We start from the raw sequence: 20,756 nt of genomic DNA, 5'->3' as shown, positions 1-20,756 counted from the left end.
TCCCCCATTGCGGGCAGATTCTTTACCAGCTGAGCAACCAGGGACCAGGCTGAGAGGACACAGCTAATAATCAGAGTGAAGAAATAATTCTGCAAGTTAAAAATATCACCAATAAATGATAGAAGGAAAATGTAAGAGGCAAAGATAAGTCCTGATTGCACGGCGTTAAGAATAAATTAAAAAGGAAGAATGAAGCAATGTAAGACAGCAGAGCAAACTATGAAGGAAGAGACAAGGAAAGCATAAACCCACCGGTCTTTTAACCAGCTGTATAGTACTTGGCACATGACTTTCTAAAGTGAAGCACTTCCAACCACTAAAGTAACTTTTAGCTCTAATAGTCCGTAAATCTATGAAAACAACACAAACATCCTGAACTAAGAATGAAGACAAAAATTCTAAAAACAAATTTCAATCACCTTGCTTTTATAGTTCAATAAAACATCTTATCTCATATTTGAGTATCAATGGTAGTACTTTCCTAAAATTTATCATAGCCTCAGAGAAAGGACTGCACTTTTGTATAGTATGAGGTTATGTTTTGCAGTTTCTTATCTTCCTAAGCTATGGAACAGGTCTTACACAAAAAATACTTCATAAGCATTTGGGGAAAAGGTAGGTAGTCTTTATGTAGATAGCAGCAGGAAACTGCTGGGGGGTTACAAGGAACAGAGAAGCTGTGAAGCCCTGGAAATCAGCAGCGTTGATTTATCTGTCTATAGCACCCACTCCACTGTTCTTGCCTGGAGAATCCCAGGGACAGGGGAGCCTGGTGGGCTGCCGTCTATGGGGTCGCACAGAGTCAGACACGACTAAAGCGACTTAGCAGTAGCAGCAGCAGCAGCATCTATGGGCTTCCCTGGTGGCTCAAATGGTAAAGAGTCTGCCTGCAGTGCAGAAGACCCAGGTTCAATCGCTGGGTTGGGAAGATCCCCTGGGGAAGGGATACGCTACCCACTCTAGTATTCTGGCCTGGAAAATTCCGTAAACTGTACACTCCATGGGTCACAAAGAGTCAGACACGACTGCTGAAGTTATTATTATTGTTGCAAATTTTCTGAAGTTAAAGTTCCCTGTTAGATATACATAAGAAATTTATTATATTATTTTTAAAACAGAATTTTACCCACTTTTTAGCTAGCATGCAATGTCTTAGCAAACCAAAAATACATTTCTGAAGGCATGAGACTTCATGGTTTTAAATTTCAGTCATATAGACGATTAATTACAATAGATACCAAAATCACAGTATTTCATTTGTCACCAAGTAAAAAACTATTTTATTTCCTTCCACATCAGTAACTAATACTTTATCACAGATCACTGAATAGGTAGAAAAGAAAACATTTGGATACAACAATGATAATAATGCTCACTCTTCCAAGATAAGAATAAATTGTAGCAATGAATTGAGGAACAAGGAAAAAATTAATTCAGCAAACTATTACCGCCTTTTCTAATTACAGCAGACATGGTTCCATAAGCTACACAAAATGTTTTTCAAAAGACTGAGAAAAATTTATCATAAGTTGAGATTTGCATTTTCTCTATAAAATACATACTACATATAAGGATTACTACTAAAATGATCAGTAATGGTGTGGGGCTCTGAGCAAAGTAACATTTATTTGGCAAATGTTTGGTAAAAAGACTACAAAATTTGGTAAAAAGACTAGAAAATTTTAAGACTTTGTCAACCTTCAATAAACTGAAATGGGTAAGAAAACATGCCTATTTTTATCAAATCACACATTAAAGACAGGTTCTGCTCTGAGACTCACTCCAAAAAGCAGGCCTAAAGAGCCTTAGATTGATGAAGCATTTTTGCTCCATTTTCAGGGCACAGCACAACTACATGTTTCTACGTGTTTCTAAATGTGATCACCACTGATATAATGGTAAGAATACTAACAATAATATATTAGGAATGGCCAGCAATAGCATAACCTTTAATATTTATTGATTTCTCACTATGGACCAGACACGATAAATTGCTTTTAATATGCAATACCTAAGTTGGTCCTACCTAGGCAATGGCACCCCACTCCAGTACTCCTGCCTGGAAAATCCCATGGATGGAGGAGCCTGGTGGGCTGCAGTCCGTGGGGTCGCTAAGAGTCGGAGACGACTGAGTGACTTCACTTTCACTTTTCACTTGCATGCATTGGAGAAGGAAATGGCAACCCACTCCAGTGTTCTTGCCTGGAGAATCCCAGGGACAGGGGAGCCTGGTGGGCTGCCGTCTATGGGGTTGCACAGAGTAAGACTGAAGTGACTTAGCAGCAGCAGCAGCAGCAGCAGCAGCAGCACTGCAGTGGTATTATCCTCCTGATACTATAATGAGAAACCTGAGGCCCAAGCTACTTGTTTCTCCTCATAAATTCAATAAATGACAAAGCCACAGATTTAAACACAACCTGACAGAATCCAAAGCTTACCCTCCCAGCTAGTAGATGGCCACCAAGTTAGACAGAGGCACCAGTCAGACTGTGCGCGAGCAGAGGGCAACATGAACCTTCTCATATTTTAGTTCAGACACCCCAGTAGGACCTTCTATATGCATATTTAAAGGACACATTTAAACTGAGATACAAAACCAATCTCATTACCAGTAGGATCAGAAACTAACTCCTACCAAATATGGCTTCATCTTCAGAAACTAACTCCTACCAAATATGGCTTCATCTTAGGCTTGATCCTCAACAGTTATATAAAAACAGAAACCTTTCTGTGCTTTGATTTTGTTCCAGGATGCTTATACAAAGCAAATTATTTTTGGACTAATTTTAGGAGTTTAAGATGCTTGCTGTAAAAACACTGTTAAGTTCTTTATCGTAAATCAAATAACATTTAAGAAAGACATAGGGTTTTTCCCCAGTCAGAATATAAATTCCTAAAGGGCAGCATTTTTCCTTGTTTTGTCTATTGCCACATCCTCAAGCCTAAAATGATGCCTGACATTTAGCAGACTATAAAATAATATGGCAAATGAATTAACTGACACCACAAAGACTGTTTTTTAGAGTGATCTCATGAGCATCACAAAAATTCAAAATTGGAATAGAGCAATAAAAAAGATTACACATACATCGAGGAGGTATATTTACATGGGTTCTGTGATCTGAGAGCAAGAATACTTTCTTGATACAGATTATTATCCTCATGAAAGGGCAAAATCTATACTGGTGATTGTATACATCTACAATCAGAGAATTTAACATGTCATGTTATACTTATGGGGGGGGGAAGATTTCAGAATATGTATTTCCCTAAACCTGACCATTCTTTACAGTTCTAAATGATTGATCAGTTCTATCATTAGTATCTTTAAAATGCCCAACTTTTAGCTTATTCTTTCACAAAGAAAACAGAATGCTTAATAAAATTTAGAGAAAAACTTTTTATTAATTCTGTTTAAAACAAAAATATTAGCCCTGTAAACTGATCACTAAGTGGATTAGGTGAAAACATGGTTTAAAAAAAAAAAAAAAAAAACTAGAAAACAGAGCTATTCCTTCCAGAAAGCTGTACAAAGCTTTGTTAGGTGCAAAACTGATTTGAATCTCAGTTCTATAACCACAAAACAACATTTACATACATTTTATTTCATCTTTTTCTTCTATTGTTTCCACTTTGCTAGGGAAGACTGTAAATATAAATGCATCATCCCCAATTAAAAAAAAAATGAAGTACATGATAAACTTAAATTCAGTTCAGTTCAGTCGCTCAGTCATGTCCTACTCTTTGTGACCCCATGGACTGCAGCATGCCAGGCCTCCCTGTCCATCACCAACTCCTGGAGTTTACCCAAACTCAAGTCCATTGAGTCGGTGATGCCATCCAACCATCTCATCCTGTCGTCCCCTTCTCCTCCTGCCCTCAGTCTTTCCCAGCATCAGGGTCTTTTCAAATGAGTCAGCTCTTCGCATCAAGTGGCCAAAGTACTGGAGTTCCAGCTTCAACATCAGCCCTTCCAATGAACACCCAGAACTGATCTCCTTTAGGATGGACTGGTTGGATCTCCTTGTAGTCCAAGGGACTCTCAAGAGCCTTCTCCAACACCACAATTCAAAAGCATCAATTCTTTGATGCTCAGCTTTCTTTATAGTCCAACTGTCATATCCATATATGACTACTGGAAAAACCATAGCCTTGACTAGATGGACCTTTGTTGCCACTTTAATTACCCCTTTACAAAATAATGACTGCTTCTGCTTAATTTCAGGATTCTTTATGTTAGAGCCCTGCTCATTTTTTTCTTTCAAACAATAAACTTTGCTGGTTTCATCTGAAGGTAACATGTATCTGTCAGCAGGAAAGGAATGACTGTAACAAGTTCTATTATGGTCAACTATTCTCTCACCAATTATTTCTCACACTAAATATAAATGTTTTATTTCAAAGAAATTTTATCATGAATAAACTTTCAAAAAGTTTTTTTATTCACGTTCTATGCTTTGGAAACAAAAAGCTAAACAGTATATTGCAACTAATTGCCACCTTTCAGGCACTGATTTAAAGATGTTAAGTTATATTTATTCATTAGTAACTGGCTTATGAAACAGAGACTAGGCTAATAAGATATCCCGAAACTTAACAGTATTCTCAGGTGATAGCAATGTGTCAAAGATAAACAAGAGGGAAAAAAAAAAAACCCACCACACTAGGACTTGAATTCTCCTTCACCACTAAATCCCTGGGACCCAGACGCCTCATCTATTTAGTAAATATTGTAGCATTCATTAATGCCCAAAACAAAGATGAGACTAGAGCCATGTTTTCTTGAATTCTAATCTAAAAGGTAGAGCATGCTCTGAGAAGTCTAATCTCCGTTAGAACTGTGATACCACCCTGCAGAGCCATGTCATCTTGATCAAGTTACTCAATCTGCATGTACTTCAAGATTCCTCATTAGTCAAATAGGGACAATAAGAATCTGAATTTGCGAAGGATCAAATTAGAACACAGAAAGCCTTTTGAACAGTACTTCATATATAATAAGCACTCATTCACCATAAAAAGCAGCAGTATTATCAACACCACCAAGGTTTTTCATGGGTAGTGAAATACAGGATATATGTGACTTGTTACCATTTCAGGATCTACTATATGATAAATAGAAACACCACATTAATGATCATATGAATGATTGTATTTACAAATGCCTAACAATGGCAATAAACTCTGCTGACATCACACTGGGTGGGCACCTGGCCACTGCAATAAATAGTGACAAAAAAATCTGAGGAGCTGATTTAAAAGGTAGTAGTAAACACCACAGGCTTCCCAGGGGCTTGGTGGTAAAGAATCCATATGCCAAGCAGGAGACACAGGTTCAGTGCCTGCGTTAAAAGATCCACTGGAGAAGGCAATGGCAACCCACTCCAGTATTCTTGCCTGGAAAATCCCATGGACAGAGGAGCCTGGTGGGATACAGTTCATAGGGTCACAAAGAGTCAGACACGACTTAGCGACTAAACAACAGGTGCCACAAGGCTTATTTCTCTCCCAAAAGACTGCAATCGTTTGAAAATAAATATTTAACCATGAACAGAGGATGATTTGATTATTTCTAAGGAGAACTAGTCATTAAATAGTTAAAGTTTAATGGAAAGCCACAAACTCCAATGGAGAATCACTGAAGAAATTCCCAGAAAAGCTAATTATAAGTAACTGAGAAAGGATGATACTCACATAGGTACTTAATGCCAACCAAACAAGGGGTGAAGGATGAATAGAGACATTAATGATATGAAAATTCCCCTCTACACCACCAACACTCCCACCTGCCCCTTGAACAAATGACTGATTTTGAAGAAAAGACAACTGAAGGTACTCACAAAAAGGAAGACTACCTTTCCTTGCTACCCGGAAAGTCACTAGGGAAGAAAGGGCGATGACACTGAAAGATCGAAAGTGTATGTCAAGTAAGAATTGATGAGGACTATTTTCACACGGGAGAGGCCCAAAACTACATGCCCTCGACTATCAAAAGGGAGGTAATAGGAGAGAAACCCAATCGATTTCATTCTGTGTTCTGCGTTACTTAGACCGACCAGAACCAGTACAGAGAATAAGTGTAAGGCCTTTATCTCACATTACTTCCAGATAGCAAGACAATAAAATGCACAACAAAGATAAAGTGTATGACATCTGGACTTAGCAACTAAAAAACTAATGAAATACCAAAATATTCATGAATTGTATCAATATACATTATAAACCCTGATCCTTTATCAGGTTGTGGTGGTAACAGAGATTGAACAAAAAATTAGGAAAAGAAATTTTTATCTGCTTTTTATCCGTATCACTAAATAAAACAGCACAAATTATGCTCATGCAGATCCTAAGCCATAGCAAGACTGATTTCCTTGTCGCTGCCCTTCAAAAAAATATCTGCATATTCCTGCTTACAGACACGCACTGAACGGACATTTCACACACTATCTATAAAGTTATCCAACCTTATCTGGCCTATAGCTGACACTTAGAAAATGCTTACAGTTTGTAAGAACAACTATAAAATTATATATTATCATACAAACACACAAAGTCAGCAGTCTTGAAAGACAGACAGCATCCTAACTCATAAAATCACAAAACTAAAACGCTGCAGCTGGGATTTGAATCCAGGCAAGTCTGGTTCCAGAGTCTCTGCTCTACTATGATGTCCTACCTACCTGAACCCCACCTCTTCGAGCTTAAATTCCAGCTTTTCTCAGATGTTTCTATGACCATTCCACTCTAGGTTGCTTTCTTCCTGTTCTCGATTCTCACTACTAATAACTGAACAATTCCCCTGGCATTTACTCCTATTTAAACTTATGATAATATACATAAGATGGTACATTTGTCTTATGTTTCCATAGAGTTCTTTAATTTCCTTAATACATATTTTCAGTTCAGTCGCTCAGTCGTGTATGACTCTCTGCGACTCCGTGAACCATAGCACGCCAGGCCTCCCTGTCCATCACCAACTCCCGGAGTTTACCCAAACCCATGTCCATTGAGTCAGTGATGCCATCCAACTATCTCATCCTCTGTCGTCCCCTTCTCTTCCTGCCCTCAATCTTTCCCAGCATGAGGGTCTTTTCAAATGAGTCAGCTCTTCGCATCAGATGGCCAAAGTATTGGAGTTTCAGCTTCAACATTAGTCCTTCCAATGAACATCCATGACTGTTCACCTTTAGGATGTACTGGTTGGACCTCCTTGCAGTCCAAGGGACTCTCAAGAGTCTTCTCCAACACCACAGTTCAAAAGCATCAATTCTTCTACACTCAGCTTTCTTTATAGTCCAACTCTCACATCCATATATGACTACTGGAAAAACCATAGCCTTGACTAGACAGACCTTTGTTGGCAAAGTAATGTCTCTGCTTTTTAATATGCTGTCTAGGTTGGTCATAACAAAATAAAAAAATTTTGTATCCCCACTAGAAGTAAATATTCTTTTCTTGTAAATACTCCTTTGCATCTACCACAACTCCCAGCAATATTACATGCATAGCAAGTATATATAATCATTTTAACTAAATTTATATAAATGCATTATTTCATTTAATCTTCAAATATACAATGTGTACTGTGATCATAAATTTGCAGAAAAGTAAACTCTATAAGCTTAATATTCATCACTGATTGAATGAACAAATAAATGATTCAATGATCAGCAGAAACAGAGTCACTGATACTCTTTAATTCTAAAAGCAGAGCTCTCACAAACAAATACCAAAAAAAGTTTAAGAATTAGAAATGTAAGATTTAGTCAAGATATAAATAAATAATTAATGAAAAATATAAAAGTCAATTGAAGAGGAAGGCTCTATAACTAAGAATGCATACCTAACTCTTTGAGCACTGACCTCACTGCTCCTATAATTATCTGCATACATGTCTTTCAGAGTAGGAGCACTTTCCACCCTCAGTCCCAAACTTACAGAAGGATCACAGCAAAATGATTCCATCAGGTAATTAGAAAACTTCTTTAAGAAAGGAAGCATTGTGTGATTCTAAATCTTGAAAAACTCTTCTAAGAAAGAAAAATGTATATTTCAGAACCAAGCTGTATAATGGAAGTAGGAAGAAAAAATGTGGATATAAGTTATGTAAAAATAATACAGCATTTAAAGCTCATCTAAATGGATAGAAAAGTAGTATGATTCGTGGCATGCCTATTTATAATGTTCTCTTTAACTGTGTCAGTCAACATACTATTCATTAAAAGAAAAAAAAAAAAAAAACTAAAACCTTCTCTGATGTTCCCATACCAAGCAGCTTACCAGACTCTCCTCCATATTACTAAACACTGCATGTACTTCTGTTCCCACTGTCAATGCACTCAATTACAACTTTTTATTTATGTTCTGCTCCTTTACTAAATTGTAAGCTCCTTCAAAGCTTTGGTGATTTTCATATCCTTTGTTCAACACTTGGCATGCACTTAAACCTCACTAAATATTTAATGGATGGATGGATGATGGACAGACTGACGGATGGATGGATAAATCTGAATAAATAAATGAAAAAACAATCCTACCCTAAAACCACAGGGGTATTTAAATCTCACAATTAATAAGCTTTGACTGTAGCTGAAAACTTTGGTAATGTACCTGAGGTTTATTCACACATTTCTGGTTTCTAAAATGGACCATACCACTCCCTATCTTATACCCATGCCACGAGCAACATCACAATACCGTACACTGCAGGTGGCTCTTGGCCTGAAAGCAGGAGCATAAATAAGCAGAGATGTGGGCTGTCCTAAACTTTCCATAAACAAAGACGCATAAGACTGTTTGCTCTGAGATGCTGCTGTGCAAGTCTATTTACAGCCTTTTCACCATGAATCTTCTAAGTAGAGGCCAAATTACACTGCAGACTGACAATAATCATAACTGAAGAAGTGAAAATACCGGAAATGAAGACAGCCAGGCTCTGGTGTCAACCTAACAGGCTGTGACTGGGAAGACGGTGGTACAGGTGTCTGCTGTGCAAGTTATTCTAACACATCGCTATTGCTGATGAGGTTCAAAGTTAAACTGGAGACAGCAGGAAGACAAAGAAAGCAAAACATTGGAGCATTTGAATGAAATGAGTCATGCTTTATATAGATTCTTAAGTCCATAATAAATACTCATTCACAAAAAGACAGGAAGTATAGAATGTGATCAGGGACCTGACCCTGGAATAAAAAGACTCCAAATTATCCACAAAGAAGAAAACAATATCAAATAAATACCTCTGTACCTGCAATGCTAGATCATATTCTATAATGTTCAGATTTAAAAACCCCTACAGATGAATTTATTCCATTACAAATTCAGAAACCTATTTAGATCAACTGCACAGAGAAACTAACCTCAAAGTACACATGGTAAGGCACATGGCGAAACACAGAAGTGTGACTGAATAAACCAACAGAATTTGGGAAGAAAAAGCATGTTCCAAAACAACTGAGATAAGAACACTACCAGCAAGATGAACAAACCTAAATCTCTGGCATCCAGTAAAAAAAATAGCAGGTATGCAAAAAAAGCAAGAAATTATGGCCCATAATCAGGAGAATAACCAATTTCTAAGAAATATCAATAACATGGTAAGAGGGGAGAAAATTTAAAAAGACCCAAATCTAATACCTAGGAATAAAAACTTCAGTAGCTAAGATGAAAAACACACTAATATCATCAATAAGAGACAATGAAAAAAAAATTTGTAAACTTTTTTACTAAAAAAATTAGTGAACGTTTTTACTAAAAAAATTAGTAAATAGGAACTATCCAAAACAAAACATGGGGGAGAAAAAGACTGGAAAATAAAAACCAAAAACAAAAAACTGTGAGACAAATCAAGTGGTTAACCTAAATGGAAGTAGAGTCCCAAAAAAGATGATGCATACTGGGGATGGGAGGAGCAGGAAGAAGAAAAATACTTGAAAAAATAACAGACCTGACTTTCCTAAGTTTAGTACAGTAGACCCAAGGAGATGTAGACCTTGGAGATGTCATGGGTTTGGTTCTAGATCATGGCAATAAAGCAGTATCACAAAAAAAAAAACAAGCCACGTGAGTGTTTTGGTTTCCCATAAACATAAAAGTTGGGACTTCCCAGGTGGCTAAATGGTAAAGAATCCACCTGCCAAGCAGGAGATGTAGGTTCAATCCCTGGGTCAGAAAGATACCCTGGAGAAGGAAATGGCAACCCACTCCAGTATCCTTACCTGGGAAATCTCATAGACAGAGGAGCCGAGCAGGCTCCAGTCCATGGGGTCACAAAGAGTCAGACAGGACTGAGAGATTGAACAACAAACATAAATGTTTACACTATGGTGTAGTCTATCAACTTATCAATAGAAATATCTAAAAAATAATGTACATACCTTAGTCTTAAAATACTTTCTAGCTAAAAAAAAATGCTAACCATCATCAGAACCTTCAGCAAGTCATGTTTAATAGTAACAAAGATCACAGATCATATAACAAATATAATAATGAAAGAGTGTGAAGTATTGCAGAGAAGGCAATGGCACCCCACTCCAGTACTCTTGCCTGGAAAATCCCATGGACAGAGGAGCCCAGTAGGCTGCAGTTCATGGGGTCGCTGAGGGTCGGACACGACTGAGCGACTTCACTTTCACTTTTCACTTTCATGCATTGGAGAAGGAAATGGCAACCCACTCCAGTGTTCTTGCCTGGAGAATCCCAGGAACGGGGGGAGCCTGGTGGGCTGCTGTCTACGGGGTCACCCAGAGTCAGACATGACTGAAGTGACTTAGCAGCAGCAGCAGTGAAGTATTGCAGAAATTACCAAATTGTGAACACCAAAGTGAGCAAATTCTATTGGAAAAAATGGCACCAATAAACCTGCCTGATTCAGGGTTGCCCAAATCTTCAATTTGTAAAAGACACAGTATCTGCGAAGCACAATAAAGCAAAGTGCAATAAAATGAGGTCTGCCTGCAAATAGTCTAAGCATGCCAATTAAAAAGCAGAGACTGACAGATAAAGGGCAAAGTTATATTCTGTCTGTAACAAACATTTTAAATATAAAAATCCAAAATGTCATTGTACAGTCAGCATTAGAAAAAATAAGATAGGCACTTAATTCAAAGAACATCAGAAATCTGATCTCTGTTGAGAAGAATAGTATGCTTTTCCAGAGTTTAGGTACAATAGTCCTCATAAACCACTGCACATGTTTAATTGACAAAACTGAGCTATCCCGTTAGAAGTCAGGGTGGTTCTCACGGGTAAGGTGAACAGGAGAGGGTAAAAGGAGACAGCATCAAGAGTGCTTTGTTAGGTCTGTTTCCTGATTGTGTTCATTTTATAACAATTCAAATTGCCCATTTATGATTTGTTCATTTTCCTATATCAATAATATAGTTTTTGATGTATATCAAAACTATAAAGTCAATAAAAAGTGAATAAAAAGTGAAATTAAAAACTTTGTTTGAAACAATGGTCAATTTTTTGATTAATAGTCCAAAATCTCAGGTACCCGAAACCAGTTAAGGGGTGCTGTCCCAGATGAAAAACCAAAGCATTGGCATCATCAAAGAGGAATAGTCCTTATTACAGTTTTATATTTTGCTTATTCATCAGTCCTTTGCAAACCTACTTAACGCACTTGAAAATAAAATATATTATGATATTCTTCTCATCAACCTGTACCAAAAACTGCTGTTGCTACTGCTACAGCCATATTTGTATTAACACAACCATTGCCGTACATGGAATGCTATTTGCCAAGAACTCTGCTAGGTAATACATCTCTTAGGCTACTGAATCATTACAATACCTTTACAATTTCCCCATTTCACACTTGACAAAACTCAAGTTCAAAGAAGTTAAGAGACTTCCCAACAGTAACACAGCTCAGAAGTTCAGAACCAGGACAAACACCCATATTCTGACTAAAAGCCTTTGCTCCTTCCAGTGTATCATACCATCACTCCTCCACGACAAGTATGTGTCAATACCATGCATGTGATCCCAACATTTATACAGATCATGGATTTTTTCCATAGCTATTACATACAGTACCTAAACTTTTAAGATTAAACAGTGGAACATACTGAGATCAAAACATTTTTAAAATAATGTATTTGCTTTTGTCTACAAAATATCAATGTGACTCTTAAATTTATTTTTTATTTGAAGGATAACTGCTGTACAGAATTGTGTTGGTTTCTATCAAAATCAACATGAATCAAACAGGAATACACATGTCCCGTTCAATGTGACTCTAACAGACTTTTACTTATTATAAATACAATATTTAAACAGGATGGCCTATATTAGAAATTAGAAAAAGTGCATCCCAGAGTTATTTATATGTTAATTAAATATATGTGATAAAGAGATTCACTGCTGTTACAGGCAAGTATTTACATATTAATGAAATCTTGACAAGAAAAGACATTGTGTGATCAAAAAGAATTATAGGGACTATTTCCAGAATGGTAATTTCACCATTCAGAAGATGTTATCTACTTAAAGGTCCCATGTTCTGAAATGATTGGTCAAGGTATTTAAAGTGTGGAAGAAAATGAATAATGAAAGAAAGATCCCACTCAATGAAAAGACTATCATTTGGTATCTCTAAGTACTGCTGGATCTAGTAAGGAGAATGCAGTAGTTTTTTTAATAAAAAAAAAAAGTACCCTCTCAAACATATTTTTAATTTCAAATAAAGTCAAACTTTACATCATGCTATATGCCTTAAATTATACAGTGCTATACGTCAATTATACCACAATAAAATTGGGGAAATCATATTTAAGCTGTATTAAGCCATAATAAAAACACTTGACAATAGTTATATATACACTAAAGTGATAATGCATTTAACAATTATTTTTAAAAACAACTTCAGGACATGTTTCTTCATTTGTTGCTGTTGTCCAGTCACTAAGTGCTATCCAACCCCATGCACTGCAGCATGCCAGGCCTCCCTGTCCTTCACTACTTCCTGGAGTTTGCTCAGATTCATATCCATTGAGTCAGTGATGCTATCTAGTTATCTCATCCTATGCCACTCTCTTCTTATTTTGCCTTCAATCTTTCCCAGCATCAGGGTCTCTTGCAATGAGGCTCTTCGAATCAGGTGGCCCAAGTATTGGAGCTCCAGCATCAGTCCTTTCAATGTATATTCAGGGTTGATTTCTTCCCTAATGCTTCTCAAAATTTTTCCCTGGGAGTAGGATAATAATTCCTTTTCTGCTTATCTCACAGATAAGCTATGAGAATTGTATAGAAGTTATAAAATTCACTTGCAAGTTTTTTTATATTTCATAATCATGAACTGTTCATCAAATACAAAAAGAAATAAATTAATAAATCATTACACCTTCATTTCTTTAGCACTTCTCAGAAGAACAAGATATAACAAACATCAACATACTTTCCAAGATTCATAAAAAAATTTTTTTAAATGTCTGCTTATCCCTTCATAATCAATAAAATTGCCTTACATCTATTTTGTTGCTTTAAATTAATGGAAAGACAAGAACTAATCAAGTCAAGATCTAAGATGCCCACAGTGCCAGGAAACATGCAAACCAATTCTCCCACCTCCAACCCCAGACCCTGAGTTCCCAGACAAGAGAGGCTCTGGGGCCTCTCCTTCTGGTCCAACTACCAGGTTACTCTGGGATTCAGAAACTGCCAGCATTCTGTAGCATGCTGCCTGTATGCCTCTATATTGACAGTCACTGCAGGCGGCCACATACTTACTTCAAGCCTAGAATATAAACCAACTGGTTGTTCTTTGCTCATAGCAGTTCAGAAATAAACTGCACATAGGGGAACCGAATTTTGATTAGGTAACTAATCAATTTCTCAATTTTAAAGGGAAAAGAAACACTTTTATGTTTCTCTCTATAATCAAAAGAGTGATAGCAATGCTTCAATCTTTCCATCAAGAAAACTAAGCACCGAAGAATTGATGTTTTAAACCATGGTGTTGAAGAAGACTCTTGAGAGTCCCTTGGACTGCAAGGAGATCAAACCAATCAATCCCCAAGGAAATCAATCCTGAATATTCTTTGAAAGGACTGATACTGAAGCTGAAGTTCTAATACTTTGGTCACCAGATGCAAAGAACTGACTCACTGGAAAAGACACTGATGCTGCGAAAGACTGAAGGCAGGAGAAGGGGACGACAGAGGATGAGATGGTTGGATGCCATCACCGACTCGATGGACATGAGTTTGAGCAAGCTCTGGGAGTTGGTGACGGACAGGGAGGCCTGGTGTGCTGCAGTCCATGGGGTCGCAAAGAGTTGGACACGACTGAGCAACTGAACTGAATCTTTCCACTGTTATTTCATCATCCAGGATATAGTTTAGATGACATTTCATTTGTTGCTGTTCAGTTGCTAAGCTGTGTTCAACTCTTTGTGACCCCACGGACTGCAGCACGCCAGGCTTCCCTGTCCTTCACTATCTCCTAGACTTTGCTCAAATTCATGTCCACTGAGTCAGTAATGTTATCCAACTAGCTCATCCTCTGTTTTCCTCTTACAACAACAGCAACCAAAAAAACCAAAAACAATAGTGGAAAGAGAATGCCCAATAAAAACTGCTTTTTAAACTTTTCAGAGAAGAAAAAAGAAATCATTATGATCAGGACTGGGCAACATAAAAATGTAAATAAAAAGAGTTCCATAATCGTTTACTGGAAAACCTCTGAACAGATTTTCAATTAACAAGTTAGTTGGGAACATCTTCTGTACTCTGTGACTCAAGAATATGTGAGGACTAAGTAGGTGAAAAGACTTCAGGGAAACTATTTATTCAAATGACTCTTTCCTATTCAAACTTCTCTGCATGAAAAAAAACCACACTCAACCTTCAAGGCCTAGATCAAACTTCACCCTGCCAAGGCTTTCTTGATTTATCTTCTTTGTAACAGAAAGTAATCTCTCCCGTCTATACAGCTATCTATACGCCTATGACATGTATTTTAACTTTATGGTAATTATTTCTATACTCAACCTGTCTGATCTTCCCTACTAGATTCTAATTTATTTGCGGACAGTGATCACATGTGACTCATATATCTGTTTACCTATTTAGTCTAATATAATGACTTTGCTTGGTACGTAAGTATTCCCTAAATTTTTATTGAAATAACATAAAATTGTATTTGACTCATTCACCTTCTTTAAACTGTTCTTTCAATGAAAATAAAACAATATAAGGAAATTTAGAACTGCTTCAGTTTTAAAATCAGTTTCATTATGTACTCATGATTAATTATAAATCTCACTGAAAAAAAGTTAAAATTCAAAAATCAACATATGTTTCACAAAAAATATTATAGTAATATATTTCTTACAGGAGAAAAAGTTCCAGAATATGCTTAAAACTATGAAACTAAGGCAATAGTAATTGACTATGGTACTGTTTCCTGTTGCCTTTCAAGGGGAAAAAAAAGAGAGAAAAAAACATTAGGCACTAGTTTATCCTCTGAATCAAAAACTGCTTAGAGGCAACTTTGATGAAAAAGACAGTTCAAATTATTTCATCTCTGAAGAAATCACAAGCTAACATAAAATATTACTAATTTGAAACTCCAAGTGTAGGAAAAAGGTAAACTCTTATCTACCTTTCAGTAGTGAAAAACAGGAATAATGTCGTCTGATTTTTTAAAGGTAAATTCTTTATTTGATTTATATGATTTAATTTAAAAGGTAAATTATTTTTACTTAAATCAAGTCTGTCCTAAAAATTCTAATGAAATGCATATTGATCTTTTGCTTTTATAACATAAATTTTATGTTGTTGGAGGAACAGGAAAGTCTTCATATTTGGCTATTCAAATCCAAGATTTAGAAGACAGAGTATTAGAAGAGAGTTATTAGAAGTTCTCTTCATTTGGATGCCCTCTTTATCACCAAAGGATGAAGAAGAGGCTCTCCACAGGGAGTCAGATAATAATGGTGCTCTAACGTCCCACCCTGAAATAGAACTCACATTCATCCTTCATTTAAGAAATACTTTTGCAGCATAAATAGAAACATGGCCCACAGGTGGCCAGTCACTCTAAATCTTATTTAATTGTGATATTAATTTTACTAAAAGTGTATTATGCCTTGAGGACATTATGCCAGTCACAAAAAGACAAATACTGTATAGTCAAATTCATAAAAGAGACAGTAAAATGGTGGTTGTCAGTGGCTTGGCTCAGAGAAAAATGGGGAGTTGCCATTTAATAAGTTTGTTTCCCGAGACATTAAGCATTCTGGAAGCTGGGTGCACAGCAACGTGAAGGTACTTAACACTACTGAACCATACCCTGAAACATGGTCAAGATGGTAAATTTTGTACATATTTTACAATTTAAAAGAAAAGATTAAATAAAAAGTCATATGAAGGTCAAATGGCCCTAATGGCCCCTATGCTTAACACAGAGTCAAAAATACACACGTCAAAAGTATGACCCACAAATACACTAATGATATACATATAATCACCCTAAAGACAACGATAGAATTCCAACCAGTTGATTACCTTTCTTGCAGTATGCAAACTCAAAGACAGGTTTCCTTTCCAGATTGGTTCAAAAAAGAACGCTTCTGTGTACATTTTATTTACTTTGCTACACCAATCCCTTGTGTTTTCCAGATTTCTTCACATAACCATCATTCATTCATCTGACAGTCACTGCATCCATCACTATATTCAAAGCACTTGATTGTGAAATATTTGTTAATCTGGTCATAAAAAATAAATAAATAAATAAATAAATAAACTTGCCATAGGATACTAGCGACCTCCGAGGACAAAAATATATTCCAAATTGGTCATCCAAAGGTTTTCTAGTTTGCGGGGAGTGATGAGAAAAGGGTGCAAAACTTAATTTACCAGATAACATTTCCCAATGAAAATGAGAAAATTTCTGAGGACTTGGATTTCCTGGTGCATTATCAAGTAGGGTAGAGATCAACAAGGGGACTAAGGCCTGAGAAAAAGCAGGAAATGACTGAGGGTTAGCAAGTGAATGAAATGCCGGGACAAATACACAAGTTAAACCGACGTACACACAGCATAAAAAGGCCTGGATCTGCAAGTCACAGGAAGAGACTTCCATGCACTGGTTTGCCACACTATTTATAAGACGGCTTTGCAAGGCTGTTCTAAATGAAGGAGCAGTTCTAAATATGGGACTAGGTCTATACAGACCTAAGATTAGGTTAACATTCTATTCTATCTAAACAATTGGTGACAAAATTCTTCACTCAGCCACTTCTTACTTTCAGCCTTAGAAATATATCACATAAATTGCTGTGGAACTGAAAGGTAGAGAACGGTCAGAATTAAGTCAGTAAATAATACAAGTAATCTCAAACCCTGAAAAGAAAATGGAAATGTCTAAAACACATTTTCGTAGTTTGAACAGCACAGCCCATCTGCATATTATAGCAGATTTTTCAGTCAAAATTTCAATCAAATAATCTGACTAAACGTAGATATTCACAAGCAAACAAACTGCCAAGTTACTATAGAAACAGCTTTTCAAGGATGATGAAAAGAATGAGGTATTTAGGATACTCTATTTCCATCAACAGAGGTTTGCCACTTATATTATAAAATACTTTGAATATTGCAATATCCCAATATATGCTAAATATAATTCAATCTTTCCTTACTGATTCTGGAGACAATCCAGGAATATAAATATTGGTATCAATATTCACTGTCTAATAAATATATGTGTCAAAGAACATCATGAGTGACAGGTACTAAATGACAGTTTATTTCCATATATTCCGAGAAAGTAAATGAAGTCTTAAATGCTATGTGGTATCCTAGATCAGATACTGCAACAGAAAAATGATATTTTGAGAAAATCTCGTTAAATCCAAATAAATATGTAGTTTAGTTTCTTAACTATTATTATCATATGGTCTGTTTCATTATGTTTTCAAAACACAAACCACTTTCCAATAACACTGCAACTGCTCCAACACCCACTTCCACAGCTGCCTTTTTCAGGTCTTTGTCCAGTGCCATATTTTAGTATTTATGTGTTTCATAATCATTTAATACACGTAAAACTATAGCACAATTTTTATTACATTCCTAATTTTATTCCATGAACCCCACTCTCCCCTTAAGCTCTGTGGTTCTCATGGCACTTTTTGCATGGTGCAGTGATTTTTAGGAATGCGTATGTTACGTTATATGCAGGATTATTCCAGCAATAATCTCATAGTTTTGAAAAATGTGCTATGATTATGTAAAAAGGAAGAGGAAGCAGGTAAAGGGTATATGGGAACTTACTGTATTATTTTTGCAACTTTTCTGTAACTATAAAAATATTCCAATAAAAAGTTTAAAATAATTATTTATGGCATATATAAGGCCAAGGCCTTAGCATGGGAGACTGCATTAAGCAGACTTAAGTCTGCTTAAATTCTTAAGCTTTAAATAGCAATTACTTGGTGCCAAGCACTGTTCCCACTGTTTTATATACATTAACTCAGACATTCTTACATTAACTCAGACATTCTTACAATGCTATGAAGTGCTATAGTCATCCCCATTTTACAGGTATGAAGGCTGAGGTGCAGTTAGGAAATGTGTCCAAGATCAGAAATCTAAGCAACTTGGCTCCAGCTAGACTCAATACTCTTATCCGTCTGCCTTACTATTTCAACAGGTAACTGTTTTAAACACAACCTTTTAAACTAGACTGCTCTCATCATTCTGGAAAGATTCTACAATAAAACAAGAGGCATAAATAAAAAACCTAAATAGACTTTCTAAAACAGGCTATAAGCATCAAAAATACTCAAAGTCAAAATGTAGTTCTCTTCCACCAAAAAAAATAAATAAATAAAACCTATTACCATAAATTGTGAAAGCTAACAAAGATGGTAAGAAATGTCGCCTTTGTCTTTAAAACTAAAACAGTCCAATAGAATATAAAATGTAAATGTCTTACAGCACTGACAAACCAAGGATCAGTAGGTAACAAATGGATTTATCACCTATGACAGAAAATGTAATTTCAAAGTCTTCTACTACTTGGTGACTCTTCACCAATGTCAAATACACATGATGATGCAAGAGTGACAATATAAAACACTAAAGTAACACAAACCAAAGAAGTTTCACGGCAGTCATAACTAAAAAATTTGCTTCAATCAAAATTAGTTAATCAAACTTTGGTTAAATGCCAAGGCAAACATTTTGTCAATGGATTTCAAAATAGATTAGGTAAAAGGTCAACTATTTGGCATAATTTACTACTACTTTTTGGGCTTCCCCAGGTGGTGCTAGTGGTAAGGAATCTGCCTGTCAATGCACAAGATACAAGAGACTTGGGTTGATCCCTGGGTTGGGAAGATCCCCTGGAGGAGGGCATGGCAACCCACTCTAGTATTCTTGCCTGGAGAATCCCCATGGACAGAGGAGCCTGGTGGGTTACAGTCCATAGTGTTGGAAACGACTGAAGCAACTTAGCATGCACGCGTGCACTACTATTAATCTATATTCTAAATAGCTTGAACCCTAAAATGTAAAACCCACCTGCCCTTCCATTCACATCCATCCATCAAAACAACTTCCTGAGTTACTGCTTTTGATCCCAAGGTGTTCTAACACTGAGATTACATTAGTGAACAAGACACAAAATCCTTTCCTTACAGATTTTATATTAATTAATTAATTCATTTGTCCATTCATTCAATAAGTATTTACTGAGGGCCTACAACATGCCATGAACGATTCTAAGTTCACGGGCTAAGGAAGGGAAGAAACATACAAAAAACCTTGTGCTACAGGAGGTGACATTTTTGAAGGATAAACATAATCAACAAGTGAATAAGTAAAACACAAACTAAGTTACTGATCAATGCTAGGAAGAAAATAAAGCAGGAAAAAAGGACTTAAATTGAGAGTAAAATTGTAAATAGAAGAGTGAAGGGAGACGAGATAAAAGTAGATAAGACAAATAAATTATATGTTATACAAATAAATGATAAAATATGATTTTATCATATTTATGGGCTTCCCTGGTGGCTCAGAGGATAAAGCATCTGCCTGCAATGCAGAAGACCAGGGTTCGATCCCTGGGTCAGGAAGATCCCCTGGAGAAGGAAATGGCAACCCACTCTGGTATTCTTGCCTGGAAAATCCCATGGATGGAAGAGCCTGGTAGGCTACAGTCCATGGGGTCACAAAGAATCGGACACGACTGACTAACTTCACTATACAAATAAATGATAAAATATGATGTTAGGTGTAAATGCTATGAAGAAAAGAAAACTCGGTTAAGGGCAAAGACTGAGGAGGAGGTGGAGGCAAAGGGAAAGAGGGGTTGAGAAAGGTGTTTTAAAGAGGGAGTCTTTGAGTACAAAAGACAGAAGGAAGTAAGAGGCTGAGTCATATGGAGACCCAGGAGAAGGGCACCCCACACAGGGGAACAATGACCTTGAAAAACCCTGAGGAGGGAGCAGGCCTCACAAGTTCAGGAGACAGTCAGTGCACCAGAGTGAACCGCCACTCTGTGTTTGGGAGCCATACATATTGAGCTCAGTGACTGGTTTCCAATCAATTCAATGGATAATTAAAGAGTCATTACCACTTGCAAAATACAAGTTGGGGGGCTCAAGGGAAGATAAAGCAGGATGAAATGCAGGCTCTGCCACTAAGCAATGCGTACGCTAAAAGACAAAGAAGGCATGCACAAAGAAAAGTTCTACAGCTGTTCAGGGCAGTAAACAACAAAGTAGCAAGATCATTTCA

At 36.6% G+C, this 20,756-nt stretch overlaps 1 protein-coding gene across 2 annotated transcripts in view; it reads right to left on the bottom strand.

Annotated features, from left to right (window-relative positions):
• The window catches only part of NBAS (NBAS subunit of NRZ tethering complex), a 333,473-nt gene that overhangs the window by 210,096 nt on the left and 102,621 nt on the right, over positions 1 to 20,756 (bottom strand). The window lies entirely within an intron of this gene.

The sequence above is a fragment of the Bos indicus genome, chromosome 11 (genome assembly GCF_029378745.1).
Source record: "Bos indicus isolate NIAB-ARS_2022 breed Sahiwal x Tharparkar chromosome 11, NIAB-ARS_B.indTharparkar_mat_pri_1.0, whole genome shotgun sequence".
NCBI lineage: Eukaryota > Metazoa > Chordata > Mammalia > Artiodactyla > Bovidae > Bos > Bos indicus.
Note: the sequence above shows the minus strand (reverse complement) of the source record. Positions and strands in the feature narration are given on the sequence as shown.